Source organism: Centrocercus urophasianus, unplaced genomic scaffold (genome assembly GCF_019232065.1).
Source record: "Centrocercus urophasianus isolate 14NV4802_14NV808 unplaced genomic scaffold, USGS_Curo_1.0 seq_13, whole genome shotgun sequence".
Classification (NCBI taxonomy): Eukaryota; Metazoa; Chordata; class Aves; order Galliformes; family Phasianidae; genus Centrocercus; species Centrocercus urophasianus.
Genome location: NW_024884475.1, coordinates 15521583 through 15544218, shown reverse-complemented (window position 1 = coordinate 15544218; position 22636 = coordinate 15521583). Strand labels below are relative to the sequence as shown.

Here is a 22636-nt window from a genome sequence, read left to right as displayed (position 1 = left end):
AAAATACTTTAAAATGAAGGTAGTTGTTCTAGGTCACAATAATTACTGTAGTGATTTAGGGAATATGCCTATGTATAATTTTCTAATTCATTTTGAGAATATGAACTCTGTACTTGTAACTGTGTCAGGCTGAAGACTTCATTTTCTCTCTGGATCCTCTCAAAATTCTCTGTTATATTTCTACATCCAATTTAGAGAAACAGCTAACAAAGGATTGTCATGCTTTGATTATCTTCAATTGCATGAAAGTATTTTTGATCAATTTTGAGTAGCGTTGCCACAGGTGAAATACAAATAGGATAATTTGTCACGTGTTTTGGTCATTGTTGTTTTTTAAATATTTGATGAGCTAAGTTAAAGAAGAAGTGTATTGGAGGTTTATTATATACTGTAACTGATGCTTGATCCTCAGGTGTTATACTGTAATTCAGAGTGTTGGTCAAAATTGTTCTTTGGTAAAGGATGTTTTTAAATAGCATTAGGGTAGAGCTTGCATTATTCATGGGCTTTGTAAGCTAGATTTACCACTCCGTTGTGATGCAGGAATTTTATATCCTGAGAGAGCATGTGGAAACTGAAAAGCAGATTTACAGTTTAGCACACTGCAACTTTGAAAGTTCAAAACACATTGAAAGTAATCCCCAACCTCCAGACAAGGAGTGCTCAGCAAAGGAACAATTTACCAAAGCTTTGAAGATTGTCTGCTCTAAAGACCAACCAAACAAAATGTGAACAGGCAATATTATTTTAAAACAATGAGTATTTCAGGTTATATATTTAGAACATCAACAATTCCTAAAGGAACTTTTTGTTTGAAGTGCAGTCTCCTGGCAGACTAGGAGAAAAAAAGTGCCTTCAAACTATTCTAATGAATTCTCAAGCAGTTACTGTGAGAGTTAGTACTGGCTAGAAGGTTTTATTTCCATTAAACATAGTCCCAATAGAACTTATATTAAAAGCCAATGGAGGAATTCAGGTGAATACAGGAGGAATAGTTATGTCTATTCCAGAGGTCAGACTTTAGCTCTATACAAGTTATTAAATCTTGATTGATAAGTTATCATGCTCATCTTTGCACGTTTTCACATAGAAACAGGTGATTATCCTCTAAAGCTTCCAAACTGAATATTCTGGATTCTCTCAGCAATGTTTTTTCATACATTCTCAAAAGAGATTTGTGAAGGCTCCATTGTACTTTGCTACAGCATGTTTTCATGTGTTCATGTTATTCATGTTATATATATACAGCATGTTTTCAGGTGTTATTCAGCTCATGTCTTGCAATTTAAACATTATATAAAATAACATCACACTCGGCCTACCTGGTTTTAAGTCAGTTTCCCATTCCATAGCTTCTCCATTCTTCCAGATGCCTTTGGACAACACTGACTTCTCAGTCTAAACTGGCACTTCACTTTTGTTGCATAATTACTAGCATTTCAGGCTTCAGCAGCAGTCAGTCAGTCCGTACAGCACTTAGCCAAAAAGCAGGAGTTGGTGAACAGCAGTTTTTTTGCTAAGATAATGTGGCAGGAGGGTCGGAGATTCATGATCCTTGAGGTCCCTTCCAACCCAGGTCCTTCTGTGATTTCTGTGAATAATGATATGTAGTTGGAAATGATTAGTAATATCCAGAATGATTTTGATACTTGTTATAAAATAGGTGTCCCTGGTAAACACAACGTCTGTTAAATTGAAATAATCTCAAAATAGGAAGAAACTTGTGGCAAATCAAACAGTTGAGTAAGCTGCATGTTAGATGAGTGTGTTATGTGCAAGTCTGCAAAAATATCTTTTTTTGTCTTAGTATTGCAAACAAAAGCAAAAGGCAAAGTGCCCACATTCCCCTTTCCTCACATACTGATTTTATCTCTTTGAATAACTTTTGTGAGCTTCAGTAAAACCAAATTATCTTTCTCTCGTTACAAGAAGGGAATTAAGAGATGGTCTCTTCCACCTGTAGATTATGGACATTTTCTGGTCCATTATTACTGTTATAAACTTGACCGCAAAATCCCAGGAGGATAACCACAGAGTGGCAGTCATTTATGCTTCTTTTGTCTTATTTTTACCCCTTCACTGCAGTTTTTTCCCCTTTCTTTTCCAAGTCTTCATGGCAATAGCCATTATGATGCTACGATAGGTGTTTTTATGCCAAAACTTCATAGGTCTGTTAGTTGATCAGGTCTGTGCACCTGTAGTTTTTTCATTAACACTGAACATATTCCTACTGTCTAGCTTGCTTCTAAGGCAACCTGCAGTTAATTTGAAATTTGAATCCAATATATGGGTTGGTGTCCAAATCTCGTTGTACCTAACTATGCCCAAAGTATGCAATATATGCACTAGCTTTTTTCATGGACTGGATTCATGAAATTCGTGAAACATACGAGTGTCTTCCATTCAGTTAAGTTTTTCTTTTAAAATCTTGTGTTCACAAACTTTAAAATGAGGATGGCAATAATTTGTACAACCCATGCCTGAAAATAACGCACATTCTGTGCACTTTCGAGTCCTGTTGTTGGTAAGTGTGGTACATTTTCCTTGCCTGCAGAAGCACAGAGGCTTAGGATCAGTATATTCATAGTATTCAATTCTGACACCTTGATTATGTGTCCATATTGTGTAAAACATAAGGAGCAATTTTTTTACAGCAGAATTTTAATGCACGTTACACAGATCCCAGAAAGGCTTTCTTGCAATTACGCGAAAGGATTTATGATTTCTCAGACCACAAGGGCCACATTGTGTGTGAAAGTGTCTTTCTTCTCTATACATATTATTCTTTGTAAAGTAACAGAAGTTTAACTTCCTCAGAGCTCTGAAAAGCCTGAAATTTAGAGACATATTGACTGAAGAAATTCATCAACCTGAGGCTTTGTCTTTACAAATATACTGACTAGGAAGTGCTTATTAACAAAGACAGTAATTATTTCTCCATGATGTTCTGATAGTGTTAGGTGAAGGATCAGCCTTGCCGCAATGTAGAGTAGATACCACTAGCATAAAAACGAATTATTGATACTTAACATAGCCTACAACTTTCTCTTTTGTATTAAATGGTCATTACAGCATTAAAAGAACCAGTAGGGTGCCATTTCACAATATACTTAATGTGATGTAACTGCAAATGAGATATACGAAAGTGTGGATCCTATCAGCAATTTTGAACTTGGGTCTAGAAAATAACAATTAAATGGTAAGAATCTTCTTTAGATTTAGTCTTCTGTAAAGTCAATAGCCTTTTATAGTTCACATCACTTTTTACAGTGCCACTGTAGACTAGAACAAATGTCATTTTCTGGTAATAGCCACCAGGGTAAGCCTATGTATCACACATGAAGGAGTTATCTGGATTTTGAGAGTTTAAAAAAGAAAGTTTGAAAACAGCTGTGTTGATTGGAAGTACCTCTACTGGCAACTCCCAATGCATTGCATTTGTGCTATATGGTAACATCTATTCAGAGAGAAGAAAATTTTCTGTTTCCGTGTCAGTTTGAGATGCATGAATTCAATTAGTATTTGCTTTTGACTTTGGTGGGACAATTTTTTAACATAATGATTCTGGAGTAGGAAATAATGTGGCTTATCTGCATATTTTTACTTTAGTTATACATAATAAGTATCAAACAACAGCTTTGGAGATCTTTGCTGTAAAAGTGCATAAGGAAATAGGCAGAAAACTACCATTTTTCTGTGATAAGATAAGCTATCCTATAGCTTTCCTCTCTGATGCCATTCATGTGCTCATTCTTGGCTTTTACATCACAGTAAAAGTTTCTCTGCAGATGTGACCTCTTTGCTACTGCTCAGCTCCTTATCAAAAGCTTTAGTTTCATTGAAGGAGAAATCAGTAGGGCCTCCGATGTTTGGGAAGGAGCGAGTGTCACTCAGAACTGTTATGAATATTTACAAAGCTGATCTGCCTAGAGGAGGCTAAGAGGAGACTTCACAAAAAGAAGTTCTAAAGATGCAACATTCAAGTCCAGGATTTTGCTGAAATCACTGCAGAAATTATAGGAAGCCATATCTCTAATCTGTTGATAGGAGTCTGACACAGGTCTCAGTGTCAAAATACAAGGTTTTGAATTGCAAGAGATGTATAAAAAGACATGTAAAGTATTCTTGCCTGCTTGACACACAAAAGTGCTGGTACATGCCTTTCACTGCATGCTCCCAGATCAAATAACTGGGCAATTTTAGAATTCAGTTGTCAGCTGCTTTCATTCAGCTTTCAGTACTGTTAAATTACTAATAATACAGTCTGGTGACAGCAGTAGGGCTATACTCCAGGAACACTAAAATTAGATAATGGAGATCTTTCATTAAAGTCAGAGAAGGAGAATGGAGACGAGAAAGCTTTCTGATACTGCCCTAACACATATTGTTTAACTACTATCTGTTTTGATTTACTTCCAATAATCTGTTCTTGTATAAGACCACAGTCATCTTATCAGTCCAAGCTGTTATGAGAAGAATTAGTGAGGAGCCAGCACAAAAGGGATGTGATGGATGATAACACAGGAAATTAGATTTCTAAGTGCTGAAGAGAAACATTACAAAGCTCAAACACCGGTAAATAACTGCTGTCTCCATCCATTACCCTGGAAGAGGCTGCACTGATGTTCCTAAAAGCCACAAAGAATATAATTTTAATAATTGAAACTGCACTTGATCTTACACACATTTTGTTTCATTAGACATAAAGGCAGTTTTGATTGTTCTTCAGAGCAGCACAGAGATGTGTATGGAAGAAAACAGTATACAGACTTTTAAAACGTGTCTACCAAAATACGTATTATCATGTCTTGATTAGGAAGACAAATGAGAAATAAAACCTGAAAGACTTTGATTTCAAAGGATGCTGTTTGTTAGTGACCAAATCTTTAAGCAAGTGTTAGTGAGATTAGCTTCAGGTAATAAATTATCTGAGGAAGGTGAAGGCTGATTTGATTCATGAGTTAGCAGGTCTTATTTATATCTGTTGTATCTCATTGCATACACTTCTGAACTGTTTTATCAAAAACATTCTTAATAAATGTTTACAACATATTGCAGTACTAAATAATCAGAAGTACCTATAATCCAAGTATCAGGAGGGGAAAAAAGTGGAAGGAACCAATTGTCAGTAATTTGAGTTTGTGTTTTCCTGATCAGAGAGCTTGCTGGCAGCAGCCTATTAGCTTCTTCAGAACCAGGGTTGCCAATATGATTTGTTGGTTTGTTTTGATCAACTGCTGTGCTAATGGCTAAAAGAGATGCATGATCCCTGCTTGACAGGCTTAACAATCTAAAGTCACATTTGACCAATCTGAAAGTCCTTGATGAGTTGTATATAGAGAAAGAGATTTATAGCAAATGAGGTGCCATTTGCCCTTCTGAAGGATTCATCCTGTTTCACAGGAACATAAAAACAAAGCTGATGAGATTGTCAGATATTCATTTAATCTGTTGCCTTAACACTTACAGTATTTGTGACAAATTTTAAAACAACAAAACTAATGATAGGCCCACAACATATTTACAGGGAATTTACTTGATTAAATTAGGATGATTTTCCAAAAGCACAATACAATACAGAGGCTGATCCAAAAGTAATGACTCCCATTCTATTTTGCTGGTCCATGACATCAGAGATGAGGCAGACGTTGGTGGTACGGCAGCAGAAGTTGAACCTTCCCACCAGTATTTTCTTACACTGTGTGGCTGTGTGAGAAATGGTAGCAGAGCAGCAGTCCGACAAAATGGCGTCTGAAATGGAAGTGTGTATGAAGCAAAGATATGTCACTGAATTCCTCCATGGGGAAAAAATTGTGTCCGTTCACATTTATGGAGGCCAAACAGTGGATGTGAGTATAGTGAGGCAGTGGGTGGTGCATTTCAGCAGTGGTGACAGTGACAGTGGTAACCTCCACTGGTAGAGATGGTTACGAGTGCAGCATGCAGGCTCTTGTTCACTGCTGGTGAAAATGTTAATTAATAGTGGTGACTGTGTTGAAATATAGGTTTTCTAGCTGAGAGTGCTCTATTAGATAGCGTTACTATGCTCTTTGCGAATTTTGTAAAATAAATACGAGGCATTGCTTTCAGAGCAACCTATGTATAACCCCTTTTCTGAAACCTAAGCTTATTTTTGTTTGTTACCCAACATCAGAATATTCTTTTCCTTTTTGTGAACCTTATGCACATTCCATACCATTATATTGTTTCCCTTCAGGCTTCTCCTTCTTAGATCAAAAAATGTGCTTTTTCAGTTCTTTTCTTTTAGTGTCCTGTTTTCATTCCTTTTACTCAACTATACACGCACTGAAGCTGTCTGTGACCTTGATAGATAGTACCTTAGCACAGACATAAGCCAGTATCTGAAACTTTATTAATTTTGCCAAGCCATTCTTCAGGGAGTACTTCACACTGGTCTTGAATGGCTTGTATCCTTGAGGGTTTACGGTTATTTTTGAGAGTTGCCAAAAGCTCTCTGAATTCCAGTCTTGCCTTCAATGTCCTCCCTGTTGTTTCCAAATGACTGCTAGATCAGTAATTTAAACTGTAATAACTGTTATTTCTTGCAACTTGCCGAATCTGGAATGTGATTATCTAGAGTAGATGTAGTTTTGTGAAGAAAAGTATTCTAATCATAGCAAGATGAGCTGTTTATGACAGTTATATGCTTTTTCCTGCTTTTAACAATAAGCTAATCACAAGTAATTTACAATATAAATGACTCCATGGGAATATTCTCCCTTTTTTGGTTTTGGTCCATCAACGTTTTTTAATTGAAGTACTGCAAGCAAATTTATTACTTACACAAAAATGCAGATAATTTATAAGTGGTACTAAATAATGGATAATGATAAGAAATATATATATATATTAATTATTAGCAGCTAAGATAAAGATTAACTTAAGAAAATGTGATTTTAGAGACTTTAGACTTGAAATGCACTTTCTACCCTCTGGTCAGGGATACAGATCCAATCCTGTGTTATAACTGCATTTTAGCAAACAAAATCCAAAGCAACATAACCTTAGTTTTCAGTGAAACTACACAGTTTTAAATCTGCCCACTGTCTGCCACCCCCATTTTTTTGTGCAATTGCATGACTAGTTCTACTAATATGTGTTACACAACAGTATGAAACAGCAATAGCCAAGCAATGTAAATCCATTTTGTCACTGAAGATACTTCTCTTCGAGCATGTGTGTGTAATAGAATGTGATAGTCAATTAGGCTAAAGGTCACATCTGTGTGCTCTTCCATATAGTTTCTGTCTATTAAATTGAATGTTGATAATGATTTCAAATCCACCTGTTCTTAGAGGTTATATGCTTGCTGGAAAATGACACAATTTCATCTGCCATGAGTATTATGAATTTATGATTACCAATTAATCACTGATCCTCAATATTATAGTTTAATCAAATGTTCCCTGGGGCATATTTTAATCTTAGATCATTAGTGTGATTTTTATTTGAAATCAGTAAGAGATGTGATAGGAAATACCCAATAGCAATCTGAAAGGCAAAAATTTTTATAGGGGTTTCAAATATTGTTAGAGTCTCATTTTAACATTATTTAGTGAAGTAGTTTAGACTGGTTTGATATTCTGTCTGTGAAAGGTGCTGTATTTTAGGTGTTCGGGGAAGTCTTCCAAAAGAGCAAGAGCCCTTCAAATGAAATAAATGCACTTACAGAAGTGCCTAAAGCCCTTTCTGAGTACTTTTTTCCTTTGCTTTCTATTAGCTTAAGCACTTAGTGGATTGAAACACAGGTAAAAAAAAAAAAAAAAATTCTTGCTGTATTTCTTTTTGCACAGTAGGTGTTATGAACAAAACACAGCTGCAGGCAGTTTAGAATATTGGGTTGCAGCTTTCATAAGGAAGCAGTTAGTTTGAAAATCTTCCTGTCATCACGTCACAGCGTATATTCCAAATTGCCAGCAAGAGAGGAGGAAAAGAATAGTCTTTCAGATACCTTAACATATCTGGTCCAGTAGTTGAGATCTGGCTAGAAATAATGAATTTGTATCCAATGTACTTTGTTATTTCTATGTTGAAGAATAGTATTTTGTAGCTGAGATTTTCCTTTATCAAATATTGCCTTTGTATTTGTTTTAGTTTCCACGGAAATAAATGGGAGGCATTATTTTTGGGTCAACCTACGTAATAATTTTGTATCCACCTGTGTAATGATCAACTCTATGCAATGAGTCACACTAGATGAAGTTTCTGCCTAGTATACATTTGAATGCATATCAATCAAGGACTTGTTACTTCTTAAATTGACACCTTTTTTCCTTAACTTTCTAATGAAAAATTGATTACTTCAGCATAGCTTTTAACTACTGTTTCTTTGACTTTTAAAATATCATTTGATTGTTAATTTCATCTAATGTGCAGAAATAGTCCTCAATAAAATAATTCTTTTATGAAGAATGATGAGCATCCTCGGGTGCATTTAACTCTGAACTCTGAATTGTCCTAGGAAATTCTAGCAGTTTTCATTGAGTAGAACCATGCCAACCTAGAGAATTAACACTGTGCAGTATCTGTGAAGAATTTGTATGTATACTGCAAGATGATGATGCAAAAGAAAATCTGAATATTTTGGTTTGTCCCTTTGTCAAATAGATAAATGCCAGAGTTTTCTATTTTTTCTCCTCCTGCTGCTGCTATTGCCTTTACGCTCGTGGTTTTATTGCTTTTATGTGAGATGACATCATGGGGATAGGATCTGTGTGTCCTACTTCCAGGCTTTGATTTAGTCTTATGTGCAACATCAGTAAGGTCAAAATGTGCTTTCTTAAAAACTTTTTTTAACCATTTTTAACCAATTTAACATTGTTTCAGATTATCTTCAGGATCCTGTATCTGCTGCAACAAGTCTTAAATGAGTCACCTGGAAGACATAATTGTGATCTCTGGGCTAAACTTAGAGATAATTTTCTCTTACACCATTACTCTGAAAGAATTTCTGACATCACTTCTAGTTACAATTAGTTCACTTTAGTACATTTCTTAAGGAAGCACCATAAGAATGAAAAGGAGCCCCTTAAAATTCACATTTCAGATGTCATCAGCTCTGCAGTATAGAACACACAAAACTAAAGTTTTTTGCAAATCTGAAAGAGATTGCAGTCTAGAATGTATTAGCAAATTATCCAAGGGGACAAAACAACATTTTGTTTTGATTTTTGTTTTATTTGTTATTGCTATGAATGCAATTAGTGTGAATTGTTCTTAAGACCATTTAGGAGAGATTTTGACAAAAGCAGCACAGTGATTCCTCTGAGGGTATAAATTAAGTATGAAATGCCAGATGTGGTGTGTTAATCCCACAGACTTCTGTAATGAATGTTTAAAAATGATAATAAACAAATTTTTGACAAAGTCTGTTATAATTAATTCCCAGGTGAATATTCTTAATGGTGTACTGAAGAATATCTTATAAGAATCATACATGGAAAAGATAACAATCCAAGTTGGAAAAAAACACAGGAACAAAGGTGTCATTGGAAACTGTGCATCCTTTTTTTCTATGTATTTTCCTTGCAAACATGATTAAAAGGCAAATTCCTTTTGAAGACAGTGGTTTCAAACAAAGCATAGCTCAGAATTGGAGAGAAATTAGTTTTCTGTATGTAAACGCTTATTTCAATGTATGTGTTTTCTACCTGCTAATAATAGGTGTTTTTTAAAAAGTTTACGAGATAGTTATCCTATATGATAAGAGACACTGTAACAATTCTGACATCAGTAGAACCCTAAAGGCTGAATTACTTCCAGCTACATCTTTGCCCCCAGGAAAGATTATTTTCTACTGGTTTCTACCACCACTCTGTATTGTCCTCTCAGAAATATTAGCTCAATCTCAGCATTAGTGTAAGCAGTCTCAATAGTATTTTGTTAACATGTCTAAGAAAATATATGAGTTGAGTAATGAGACTGTATTTCTGAATTAACTGCCCTAATGGTTGTGTCACAGGTTACCTGAGGAAAGAGAAAGGATGGGGGACATTAATTGAGGGTATATTGCACTGTGAAAAAGAACTAGGCTTGATCACAAGAATTCATTAAGTTATACAGTAATGAAGTCCTTCATTAAATTGATACATACAGTTATCTCTGATTATTTATACCTACTGGTTTCAGAATAAATAGTCACTGAAAGATGTTTTATTGTGTAATTCTTTCACAGTAGGTCCAAGGAGAAGGTATGTAAGAGGAAATTCTTAAAGACAGCCCACTTTCTGAACCTCAGTAATTTTCAGAAGTTTCAGGACCCAAATTCCCTTAGGAGGAAACTGCAGGTAAAACAATACAAGCCTGACAGTATCTCTGTGTTGTGGATGTAGCCACTCAATTTGGTTTGACTTTTGAGAGCCCTGTGATTTGTTTTCTGTAAACATAAGTGATCTGGAAGAAAAATGAAAGAAAAAGCACACTAAAAGCACACTGCTATTCTTCTCTGAGCTGGCTAATTAGTTGTTTCGTAACACAAGGCATCAGGACAGACATTGTTCTGGGAGGTTTCTGTACTGCTCACACAATCCCACTTTCATGTACATGTTCCTGTGTAACACCTTAAATTTAGAGTAGCAGCACCAGTTTTAAAATCACACTTAAATATGAGAAATCCTTTTTTTTTTCCTTTTTTTTTTAAAACAAATATGATTCCTATCAGTGTCCCCAGTGCCCCAGTCTATAGGTCACCAGCAACAGTTTGTTTGCTGTTTCCTTGCAGACCTTTAAAAACTGTTGAATTATGCATTCTTCAGAAAATACCAGCTGGTGTTTTCGTGTTTGTTCCATTATGAATTTTTTCTTTTTTCACTTCAAAAGAAATACATAGGAGGATTCTTTTCTTTAAAAGTAAATAAAACCAGCCACATTGAAAGGCTCTTCTGCTGCTAGTTTAAAAAAAAAAAAAAAAAAGTATGGAAACTTCTGCAAAAATGCTGTAGATGGGAAGGCACAATCTGAATCAGGATAATTCTTCTTTATTATTGATGAAAAATTCTGATGAATTCTGGATTTACCAAAATAGATGAGTTAGGTGTGAGTGACCCTTTTTTAAATAATACATTAAAATTGGAGACTTCCTTCACTATGGCTTCTTTCCTCACATACATAAAATATATCACCAGACTGATATTTTTCCTCTTTTAATTCCTGTTAGATAAGTTAGAATTGTTGGTCTTCCTGTAAGTACTGGTGGTATCCTACACTAAGAATTCTGATATATATATAATTTTTCAGTACATGCCCAAGACTAAAAATGAAAGGTATTCTCTTTGCAAATAATATTTCAGTCTATTGCTTAAGAAAGTCTTCAACAACTGACAGTAGCTGTAGTGTTTCTTTTCCAAGGCATTCTGTACTTTTTTACACACTGCTTCCTCTACCCATAGCATAGTTTCTGTTGGTTGGTTTGCAAAACTGTTTCAGAAAACCACAAGTACAGGTAAATGATGTCAGTTGCTATACTCTTATCCACTAATGCTATAATCTCATTGTTGAAGGCAATCAAATTTGTCAGACACGATTTGTCGTTAGTGAAGCCATGCTACTTCAGTAACCATCTCAGTTTCATATCATATATTATCATATATATATATATCATATATTCCAGGATCTGCTTTGTGATCTTGTCGGGCACAGAAGTGAGACCAAGTGGCATGCTTTTCCCTAGACGTTCCCTTTTTCCCCCTTTTTAGAAATTGGGTTGTTTCCCCTTTTCCAGTAAGTGAGAATTTCACTGGACTATCACAACTTCTCAAATATAATGGAGATTGGCTTAGAAATTGCATCTGCCAGTTCCCTCAAGATCCTACAATGCATCTCATGAGGTTCCATGGACTCATGTAACTTTAGGTTCCTTAAATGATCTTGAACCTGTTCTTCTAAGACAGTATGTCCTTCTTCATTCTCCCAGTCCACATCCTTCCTTGCATGGTGTGGATAAAGCACTTTCTGGTGAAGACTGAGTCAATAATGTTACTGAATACCTAAGCATTCTTAGGTAACCAGGTCTCCTGTTTTCTTCTAGAGAAAGCTCACATTTATGACACATTTGGAAATAACTGATTCCAAGCACAAAGATTTAGACTGTGAGAAATGCAGTCCCGGCGCATAGTCTTCCGTTACAGTTAAAAGCTCCTTCAGGCTGAAAGTAAGTTTGTGCCTCATAGCCCATGACAGAGCACTGCGGGGCTCTCTGAGTGAAGTTAAAGTCACTTATTCCTGTTCAGTAGTTGCACTAATGTTTTATCTAGTACTGGTTTTTAGGTGATTCATTTTATTTTATTTTTAAATTTATATAATTCTGCATAAGAGTACCTAAGGATCAGGTCTAGCTTGGATTTATTGTAGTAGTTGTCGTGAGAATGTACATTAATGTCTTTGTCCAAAGCAACCAAGTAGATGAGAAAGCAGCAATAACAACAGAAATAATGGGACAAATAATACAAAGCAGCACATCTTATATGTCTTTATTCATGGTCACAGCTCTACAAGTTTCTAAGTACAAATTCAGTCTTGTGCTATGAATAGAAAAGTTTTAGGGTATGGTTAAAAAAGAACACATGGACAGTTCTCCTTACCTTTTGCGTGCAGTGGTATGAGTAGAAAGAGTGAAACTCCTACCTGAAAATTGAGAGAAATGGGTGATCTCCGAGGGAAGAAAGGAAGACATGTGTGCTATGTTAAAGTAACTAGAGACTTTCCCAAGACAGGAGGGGAACGTTGGTGATGGACTGATGTGGGAAGGGAAGTATAGGAGAGATGTTTATAAAGGCTGCAAAGCAGCAAGCACTACATTTATGTCAGGGCAATACACTTAAAGCAAAGTGGGAAAATTGTAGCAGAGTTTGAATGGACTGCAGGAAATATTTACTAAAAAAAGGAATGTAACAGATGCACAAGTGCGAACTATTATAAAAAGGTTATATGGTGGAATAGAAACTACAGGCAAAAGAGAGAGTGAGCGCTAACAGCTGAGAAGTCCTTTAAGCAGGGAGAAGAGGTGCAAAATCAAGAGGATGTAATCAAATACCTTCACTTTCTGCAGAGGTTTGTTTCTCTTATCTTGCAGCCTGAATTGCCACAGGGAAGACTTGTAAGTAGTATCAGAATGTTGTGGTCAGAATTTGTGTATGCCTGTGTGTGCAAGTATTAGTTCATAGTAAAAAGCACTTTTTAAAAAGCCATCCAAAAATAATGTTTTAAACTGTTATACAGCAAGTGACCTTTCTTTTATGTTTCAGTGTTACTGCTCCCTTGTGTCCTTTGCAAAGGTTAGAAAAACATCAGGATAAAAAGCCAGTGATCAGTTGAACTTTTTTTTTCTAATGTTTTTGTGCAATCTGGTGTCAAAGTTACTTTATAAGTCAAATTTTATATGTCTTTGTTCAAAACAACTAATTTTATTAGCACTTTTGCCCACTGAAATGGAAAGAACTTTGCTCTAATTGTCTTGCTAATGCTTTGTGAATTTGCCAACCTTTTGAACTGTAATTTATAGAAAAAGCTAACAGAAATAGCTTATTGGTGTATTTTCTCATACCTACTGCATGAGTCAGGTAAATTTGTTATGACAGTGTATGATTATCTAACATTTTTTCAGGCTGTTGCTCATTAATAATCTGATGTTTTTGAAATAGATTAGATGCCTTCGCAATTCATGGCCAAAGCTTACAGTAAAAGCAATTTCTAATCTCAAAAAGTAGCTTGGAATAACTCAATTAATTTCTTTTGCTAAGATTAGAAGGAAAATGCTCATAGCTGAGAAATGGGAAGGATTTATATTCTTTTCTTCCAGTTCTATTTTATAACTTTTTAAATGAAGTACATAGTGAAAGGCATTATTTTTGGCTTCTTACAGTCTCTTTGCAAAAGAAAAAGTGTATTCTTCATTACTTTGTCATTTCCCTTTTCTGTCTTGTTCAAAAATGTAATTGCTACAGTAGCAGGATTCAGACCAATGACACATAGAGCATTTTACTTCAAGAAAGAAAACTAGCAGTTTAGGCAGCAGCAGCTTAAAACTCAGTGTTTACTAGGGATTTGGTAACTTCTCTAAGAAGGTGTAGTGCAATGTCACCTATCACCTCAAAGCACCAAAATTTGCAATCTAAGTGGAGAATATATACTTTAGATCCAGATGCTTCTGTCTTGAAGTTGACTTTGACAATGGTCTTAGAAGTGAACTCCATTTGAATGATCTAGGTTACAGCTGACTCCCTTGGGGCTAGTTCAGCAGAATTGAAAAGTGTGCACTGGTTTCATTTAACTGTTTTGTGAAAGTTCTCTGAGCTTTTGATGAGACATCTTTCATAAGAACTAAATTCATATAAAGCATTAAAAAAACCGCAACACATTACAATGATAGCCTCTAGCACTGCAGGTTAATTGTTTCCACTCAGACTAATTGAATAATATTGTGAACACTATGAAGACATATGCTAGAAGTTATTCATTAAAAATGTCTGTTACTAGTCTTACCCAAATTTCTATAAAATACAAAAGCACCATTCTCTGTAAAGTACAGGGATGTTGTAAGTAGCTGCTGCCTCCAGCACCTGGGGGACCACGGATTCTCCAACTATTGGGACAGCACCCCTCATTCATGCTGTTCACTGGCCATAGCCTGCTGCAGGGAACATACACCATTCCCAATCCCAAGGTTGGGGCTGAGATCCCCACTTGCTGCACTGAGCGGCGGGGAGATCCCCAACTCCAGTAGATGACTCCGCAGGGCAGGGTGCCCACAGCCTTGGTGTGACTGTTCACTGTGCCCAAACCTCTCATATCCCAAATACCCTCAAATCTTCATGTTCTTCTTGTCTCCCTTTACTTGTCAGTTACAAACCCATGTTGCCTGTCCCCAAAGCTGTCTCTGGAGATTCTTGATGGTTAAGTACACTGCCATTGAGATATCCAAGTGAGTCTACTTAGTGTTAGTGCCTATTTTGCTCCTGCTGTAGCGTCCACCTTTCTTAAGCTGTGAGAATATTTCTTTTCTCTTCAATCTTTGTCTCTAGAAGCCATCTGCAAGATCTCTAGCACAAATTAGATGAGAATTTTTCTCTATAGTTAAAGGTTCCTTCAGCATCGCTGATTTCATTTGCCAATCTATTTCAGCTGCACTTTATTGACTGTGAATAGTAGCCAGTGTGGCTTTCCCTGAGTGGAGTGTCCTTCCTGAATTTTAAACATTCTTGAATTGCTTGCAGATTTTCTTTGGCCCAGAGTCTATACTAATTGCTTGTTTCTTTGAGAGAAATTGTCATTCCTTAAAAGCTATAAAAATATGTTTGAATCAAAGCCGAATGAAAAACAAAAAATAGTTCTTTAGATTCTCATGTATACATCAGTTTTTAACAGTCCTTCAGAAAATGCTGCATTACAAAGCTGTTGGCAGTTAAGCTCTGTTGTTCAGCATTTTTATTTCACTTCTAAAATCCCCTTGAACAATACTAAATCAGGAGTTTCATTAATAATAATGTACAACTATTTACTGCTTACAACAGTAAGAGAGCCTAACAAAAACATTGTGCTTAACAGGCTTTTTTACATTTTTATTTTTTAAATTTATCTGTATCATTTCAGAACTCTTCTTCAAGTATTTTTTTCCTTTGATCTAGTACTCCTCTAACTTCCTCCTTCTTCCTTATCTGTTTCTTTCCTAGATCCCTAAATGATAACCTTCTCTATGCTGATACAGTTTGCTGTGTGATAATTTGTATGTAGTACAGTTAATTAAAAACTTCTGTGCTCTTCCCATAAGGAAGAATTAAAAAAAAAAAAAAAAAAAAAAGGAGGGAAAAATAAAAGGAAACTGCATAGCTCAGAATACCAGTCAAATCTGGTTCATTGTGTATCTTCTCATATGCTCACCTGGGCCGTTTCATGTGAGATTTTTCAAGCTCTGCACTGGGGAATCTCTACAGTTTTTCTTTTGCGTTTGAGCTCCTGGAAATGATTACAAAGTATTAGATAATGTTTGCACTAAACATAGAAACTATTTATAACTTCAGAAGTTCAGAAGTGTAAGAATTTAAGTACAAGGACAGCTACAACACCAACAGTCCATCTTGTGTTATTAGGGGGGATGCAAGCCAGAATGCTATTCTGCTGAGCAGAAGACTACCAACAAAAAGTGGCTACCTGCCCTTGTTTTCATGCTGGCTGCAGAACATTTGCAATGAAAACAAGTGCATTTAGGAAGAGAGATGTTTTGCCTCTACAAACTCCTGCAAAGTTCTCTTTGATTGATGTTCTTTGCTGGGTTGGTTTGACCTGTTTCTGTAACAGTAGGGCAATACACAGTAAAGCAAAGACATGTGTCTGAATAAATGTGTAAAGAGTTAAGATGGGTCTAGTCTAGGTTTAGATACAGTAGATTATGAATGTATGGTAATCTATAAATCTTTCATAATTTACAATGCATACACCATAATTTTTATATTCTACTATACACATATTGTACTATAAACTACACATATTATACTTTTATTTATACAGTTGTGGATTAACAGTTCTTTAGTTTAAATCTCTGTAAATCAGAGGTTTAAACAATTGCTTTCTTTATTTGTTGCAACTGCAGATATAAATTATGGTAAATAGCAGCCACTCTTAAAGTTTGTCTCGTATGCCGAAAATCTATCCATATACAGAACATATCTCAGTACAGCAGTATCTAGATGTAAAGGTGTGTAGGGCATGCTCTAGTTAGAGCATTTTGTGTGAAGTGTGAGCACCTCTTGAGACAAAAAAACACAATTCCAGCTGGTGTGGTATGGAGATGAGTTTTAGGACGTTCCCATTGTGAATTCTGGGGTAAAGTGTGTCTCGGGGTTTAACTTCAATTGCAAAAGAACAAATTATCAAACTAAAGAGCAAGGAGCCCTGGTTAACTAACCTGAATATGAAGAAGTCTAACACAGCCCATGGGAGTTTGTGACTGACTGGGTGAGGGATAACAGTTGTGAAATCTCTAGATGACAAAATATTAACAAATGAAATCAAGATGAGTTTGGAAAAAGTCAGTTTCTGAATATCACTTTGCTGGCTATGAATTACTATCATTCTCTTCTACAGCAGTTTGAAGGAAGACAATCACGATCACGGCATTACTATCTCATGGCTTTCCACCTCTTCATTAATATCTATTTTGAAGATCAATGTTAAGACAATAATCTCTCATTATATTAACACAACACAGACTGCAGCATACTTTCTTGGTGGTGAATTTTTTGCTTAATCAAATCTGTGAGCTTGAAAAGTACACAATCTATTGGGTTCTTCAAGGCACTGTGTACATCTTCAGTAATTACATGGATTCTGTGGACCTGTGGACCTGTGTAACTGTGTAGTAATATGAAAAAGTGCAGGAGTTACATGAAGTCCAAACTGAGCTTTACCTTTCTTAGGAGCATTAATCATTTGGTAAACTGTTGTACAAATGTTAAGTCAGTCATTTGCAGCAAATACCCATCTAGGAGATGTTTGCTCATATCATCCATTTTGTATAAAATGGTCAATCAGTCAGATGTTGCAGGCATTTAGGCTAACAATTTCCTTTTCAATAAATAAGGATAGTTTGATTTACCTACTCTATGGCACGTCAACATCGGTTATTCAGCCATGTTAATATTGATGAAAATGTAAATAATACCTATAACTACATATATATATATAACTACACACATATATATATATATGTTAAACTTCAAATATTAAAGAAAAGGTAGACTGGTTGTTAATTGTAGTCAATAATTTAATTTTCAGAAAAGGCAAAAGTGCCAGGTTGGTTATCTTAGTTGCTGAATGTACGATATGAAAAAACTCAATCTTGGAAGTAGAAGATTGCCAGAAAGGACAACAAAAGATATATTTAAGCTTTTATTTGTGTGGTGGTTTTTTGTGTATGTTTTTCCACATTAAACCTAAATTCAAATAATTAATTAAATACAGTTAAAAATCTTGAAAGTATTTCTAGAATTAAAATCTTTAGAAACACACCTGCTTTGTGTTGTTTCAAATACACAACCTGATGCATTTGTGGGATGTTCTAAAGTGGGTTATAAGAACTTTGGCAGGTTATAAGAACTTTTCCAGGGATGCACACATACAAAACATCCCCTTTGTTGGAAAGATACAACAAAATGGTTTTGTTGTCCTGATCAAAAATTCAGGTTGCCCTTGGCAATTCAGGATGGCTGTTGTCTGTTTGGCCTTTCCCCATAAGGATTCTGCTATAATGATAAACTGCAGCATGTACAGAAATTGTTCTCAAACCTACGTTAACAATACTGATAATATATTTTTTAGGTTTCCTCTACGCTCAGAACAGTGCCAAACGCAGTATTAAAGAGCGACTTATGAAGCTCTTGCCCTGCTCGGCTGCCAAAACGACATCTCCTGTTACTCAAAGCAAGTTTTATTTTTCATTTGATTTTGATTTTGATTTTTTTTTTTAGGTTTGCATGCAACAAAATTTGTACTTTCATTAACTGCTTGTTCAAAAGAGAAGATATCTGCTGAATGAATGATCTATTCATGTTTAGAAGGAGTGATGGACAGGCTGCTAACAGATTTGTCTGTGCAGAGCATAACGGCAATATACCAGTGCCAGAGTCTGCTCTGCAGTAGATTCTGGGTTGGGATTTATGCTCTGCAGGCTAGCTGGAAAGTGGTTCACTGTTGAAATTAAATGCTTGTTCTCACTGTATTTGCAAATTGGTAGCTCTTTTGTACACAAGTACAAATGTTTGTATTCTTGCTGTCCAGCTCGTAGGATAGTATCAGCAGTACTGGTTTAGCTGAAAGGCTTGGCCCTACATGTTTTTGTTATGTAATACCAAACTTTGTAGGAAATGAAACCTGATATACATATCTGGAAGAAAAAAAAAAAAATAGAGCTTGAAAACAAACTATATGAATGTAGAGTTTAAGGACAAGCACACTGACTTTTTCTTTGATGTCTTGATCCTATGCTCTGACAAAATACAATCCTTTCAGAGACTGTCCAACAGGAAGAAACAGATGGACAGATTCACCATCCATATATACCCAGATAAAGACAAATTAGAGCAATAACACTAATACAAATAACACTAATACATTCCTATATCTTTTTTGCTGATATAACTTGATATTAAATATCCCTGTGGACCCAATTCAATCTAGATTAATTTGACTTTATTCTATGCACTCATTTCAGCAGCTAAAATTAGATGCTGAGTGGTCCCTATGCTTCCAGTATCCTCTTCTTAGCAAAGCATGTATCAGTATAAAACAAGAAGTGCCTCTAAGAGCAGTTCCCCATGTCCAGTGGTCATGGAAAAATCCAAGACCACTAGGCTGTGAACACAGGCCCTGGATTAAGCACTAAGACTTCAGTGGTATGGACATAGGATTTCTTTCTGCTACTCAGTTTTTTCATGTGTGCCTCCATAGAGAAGACTGTTCTTCTGTGTTACTTTCTCTCCTTTCTAGGCATTTGAGATCTCAAAGATGAAAAGCACTAAGGATTTGGTTGCACAGAAACATTTTCATTGTGATTTCAGTTGATGTGTTTTACTGTAGCTTAAAAAAGGCATTCACTGTAGTGACAGCTTTAAGTAGAAACTGCTTACACCTACATGACCTGAGTAATGATAGTCCTAGACTAAAAAGAAATGGAAGGTTTTATTCCTTTGTCTGATGTTTGGAGAGCGACATGTTCTTATTCCTTGCACATCTCTGTGCGACATTTTTGTCTGTACAGGTAACATGAAAATATTTAAATTTTTTCAAAATCTCTGACCATGCAAAATGTGCTTTTTTGAGCTGAAAGTATTTTTACAAGCCGAAAGAGAAGACAAAGTAGAACTTGCATTAGTTGTTTCATATTTAAGAACCAAGTAGTAAAAAGAAAAGATGAAGTCGACATTTTCCTCTGTGCTCTTGTATATAATGAGATGTTGTTTTAAATGAGAATATTACATTAAATGAAAATATTACATTAAATTGTAGATGTACGTTGTTGTTTTTGTATTTTGACATAATGTGCTATTTGATTTCTTCTGGCATGAAAGAAACAACATTCCTGATGTACTGGGAATGAAGTCAGAACTACCTACAGTGATCACCACATAATATGAATTCCTTAGAAAATTTACTAGGAATAGATTTAAAGCAAGTCTTTTGTTGAAAAACTGCCAATCCTTAATTTGCAGTTGCATATGCAGTTGTGTATTGCAATTGAATATGTGCAGAAAAGGGTTATTTTAATAATAAAGATAAAAACTTATTTCAGCCTTCCCATTCAACAGTACATCCTCAGAGTGCTTTTTCTTATTTGTGTATTTTAGACTGGTAAGTCTAGACTTAAGATTGGTTTTGGAATAGTGTGTATGCATGCCATTATTAAATAAATAAGGGAGATGAAATTTGGGATCTGTACAGGCAAACATATATGCACAATTTTTACAGGTACGCCCTAAACTTTGATTCGTTTTTATCATTATTTAAGGAGTATGTCTGTTTTTCGCATTGATTTTACCGTTTTGTTATTTAATATGTGATGGAATGTTCAAAGCATAGCTCCTGTAGCAAATGCCTTAAAAACTGTCTCTACTGTTTAGCTGGAAGAAAGATAACTCATTAATGACACCCACATGATTATTTATTTAATATATTAAGAAGTAAATATGAACTTGTTTCTCTTTTTCAGCTGAGATATATTAGCACTTTGTGAAAAATGTGAAAAAAGAGTTCTTAACTTAGATTGAAGAAACTAAAGAACTGAAATGATGAATTTTTCATTAATGCTGTAGAAATTACAAAACTTCTCTTGAGAAATTGATGTATTTTCACACATTTTAATTGCACATGTTGAAGTGCGTGTTTTTTTCTTGCCTGGGTGATGGTAGCCGTAAGTGTTAATTTTTTTATTTTTTTTTTTGAGAGAGAGAGAACAAGTAACTCATGAATGCTATAGTATATTAATCAGCGTGGTTGGCATATTATCAGAAAGCTCCCACTGATCTTATTTTTGAACTGTTTGTGTCAGTAAGGTGCTACGGAAATGGAGTGTGATAAGACTGTTACACTGAATCTTTTCATTAACAGAAAACTAATATTGCCACCACACTGTTGTCTTCTACATTTTTACCAAATCATTAAACACTGTAGAAATGTTCATCAATAAGGACATACAGGCATCACTTTCTGTGGCACATATATTTGGCCTTATGTTTATTACATTTATTCATTTAACTTCTAGAAGAGCTTGTAGATATCCCTCTAGGTAATTGGATGATTCACAAATAGAGACCTTTTTTCCCTGTAAGTCCCTATCTCTCTAAATGATAATAAATTTAAAGTCCGTGTAACTCATGACATATAAAAGTGGCATTTCAACAATATTTATTCTCAAGTTCATTTTTTATACACCTGAGAAAATTTCTGCTGCATATCTATATGATGTCATTATAGTTATTTTATAATGAATACAGAAGAGAAAATTCCTTAAAAATATGATGGCAAAGCTTCGGTAACCTTGCAAAATAAACCCTGGATGTTCTGAAGGAGAATTAAAATGTAGCTCAGGAATTTTGTTAGGCTTTCCAAACATTGGGAAGACAGATTCTTAACTCTGGAACAATTTAATTATGCTTTGATAACTGTATAGAACTGCACTGCCACATGAGATGAATTTTCTTATTAAAGGTGAGAACTGAAATGTTCTTAGAATCCTGTGAATTCAGATATTGATCTTTCAAAACTATCACCAAATGTCAAAACGATGTAAAGTGGTGGATTTTTTGTCAATAGTGTTTACATTGGAATTTTTCACAAAAATATTGATTGTGTCTGAGTCATCTGAAACATCCCACGAGTGCATGGAAGAGAAATATGTTTTAGCTTGCCCATAAGCCAAAACACAGTGGATATTCTCAGATAAGTCTATGGGTGATACTGATTTGGAAAATATCTTCTGTCAGATTAAATGAAAAATGTCATGTCTGGTTCCTCCTACAGACATTCTCTGTAATGCTTACACTCATAAATAATGACTTGGAAAAAGCCAAAGTAAAGAGCCAGACAAAACTAACATGTCTCTCAGAAGAGTTATGAAATGCAAAGTGTTCTGTAAATTTGCAGTCTGGTTCAGTGATTGAATTTAACATTTTGTTATGGCATCTGCAAACGTCATTTTAAATGGATTAGCACTGTATTTCTTATTCTAATAAATCTTTCTACATTGAGTCTAAGCTGAAAAACTTTGACAGAAGCAGCTTTAATTAATAAAATAAATGCACTCAAGGAACACTGTCAGGAGAAAATGATGTTCTAAGAATCAGATTTGAAAAGCCATAAAGCATTAACGGTGTTCATTTTTTTTATCTAACACCATGCCTTTTATCTTGCACCTATAATTACATCTATTAAATGACTTGCTGATTTTCTAAAGTTACGAGTCCTTACTTACTCCTTGGTCATCTTATCTGAAAAGAATTCACAGTTGACGCTCTTAAGGTAAATACTTACCTAATCTTGGGATTTAGGGTAAGAAGGAACCAGCAGAAACCGAAGCATATCCATACTGAAGAACAGTGCTATTAGGAGGAAACTGAAGAAAAAAAAACAC

At 35.2% G+C, this 22636-nt stretch overlaps 1 protein-coding gene across 2 annotated transcripts in view; it reads left to right on the top strand.

Moving 5' to 3' along the window:
- The window catches only part of KCNIP4 (potassium voltage-gated channel interacting protein 4), a 281459-nt gene that overhangs the window by 216403 nt on the left and 42420 nt on the right, over window positions 1–22636 (top strand). The gene's annotated exons all lie outside the window — the stretch shown is intronic.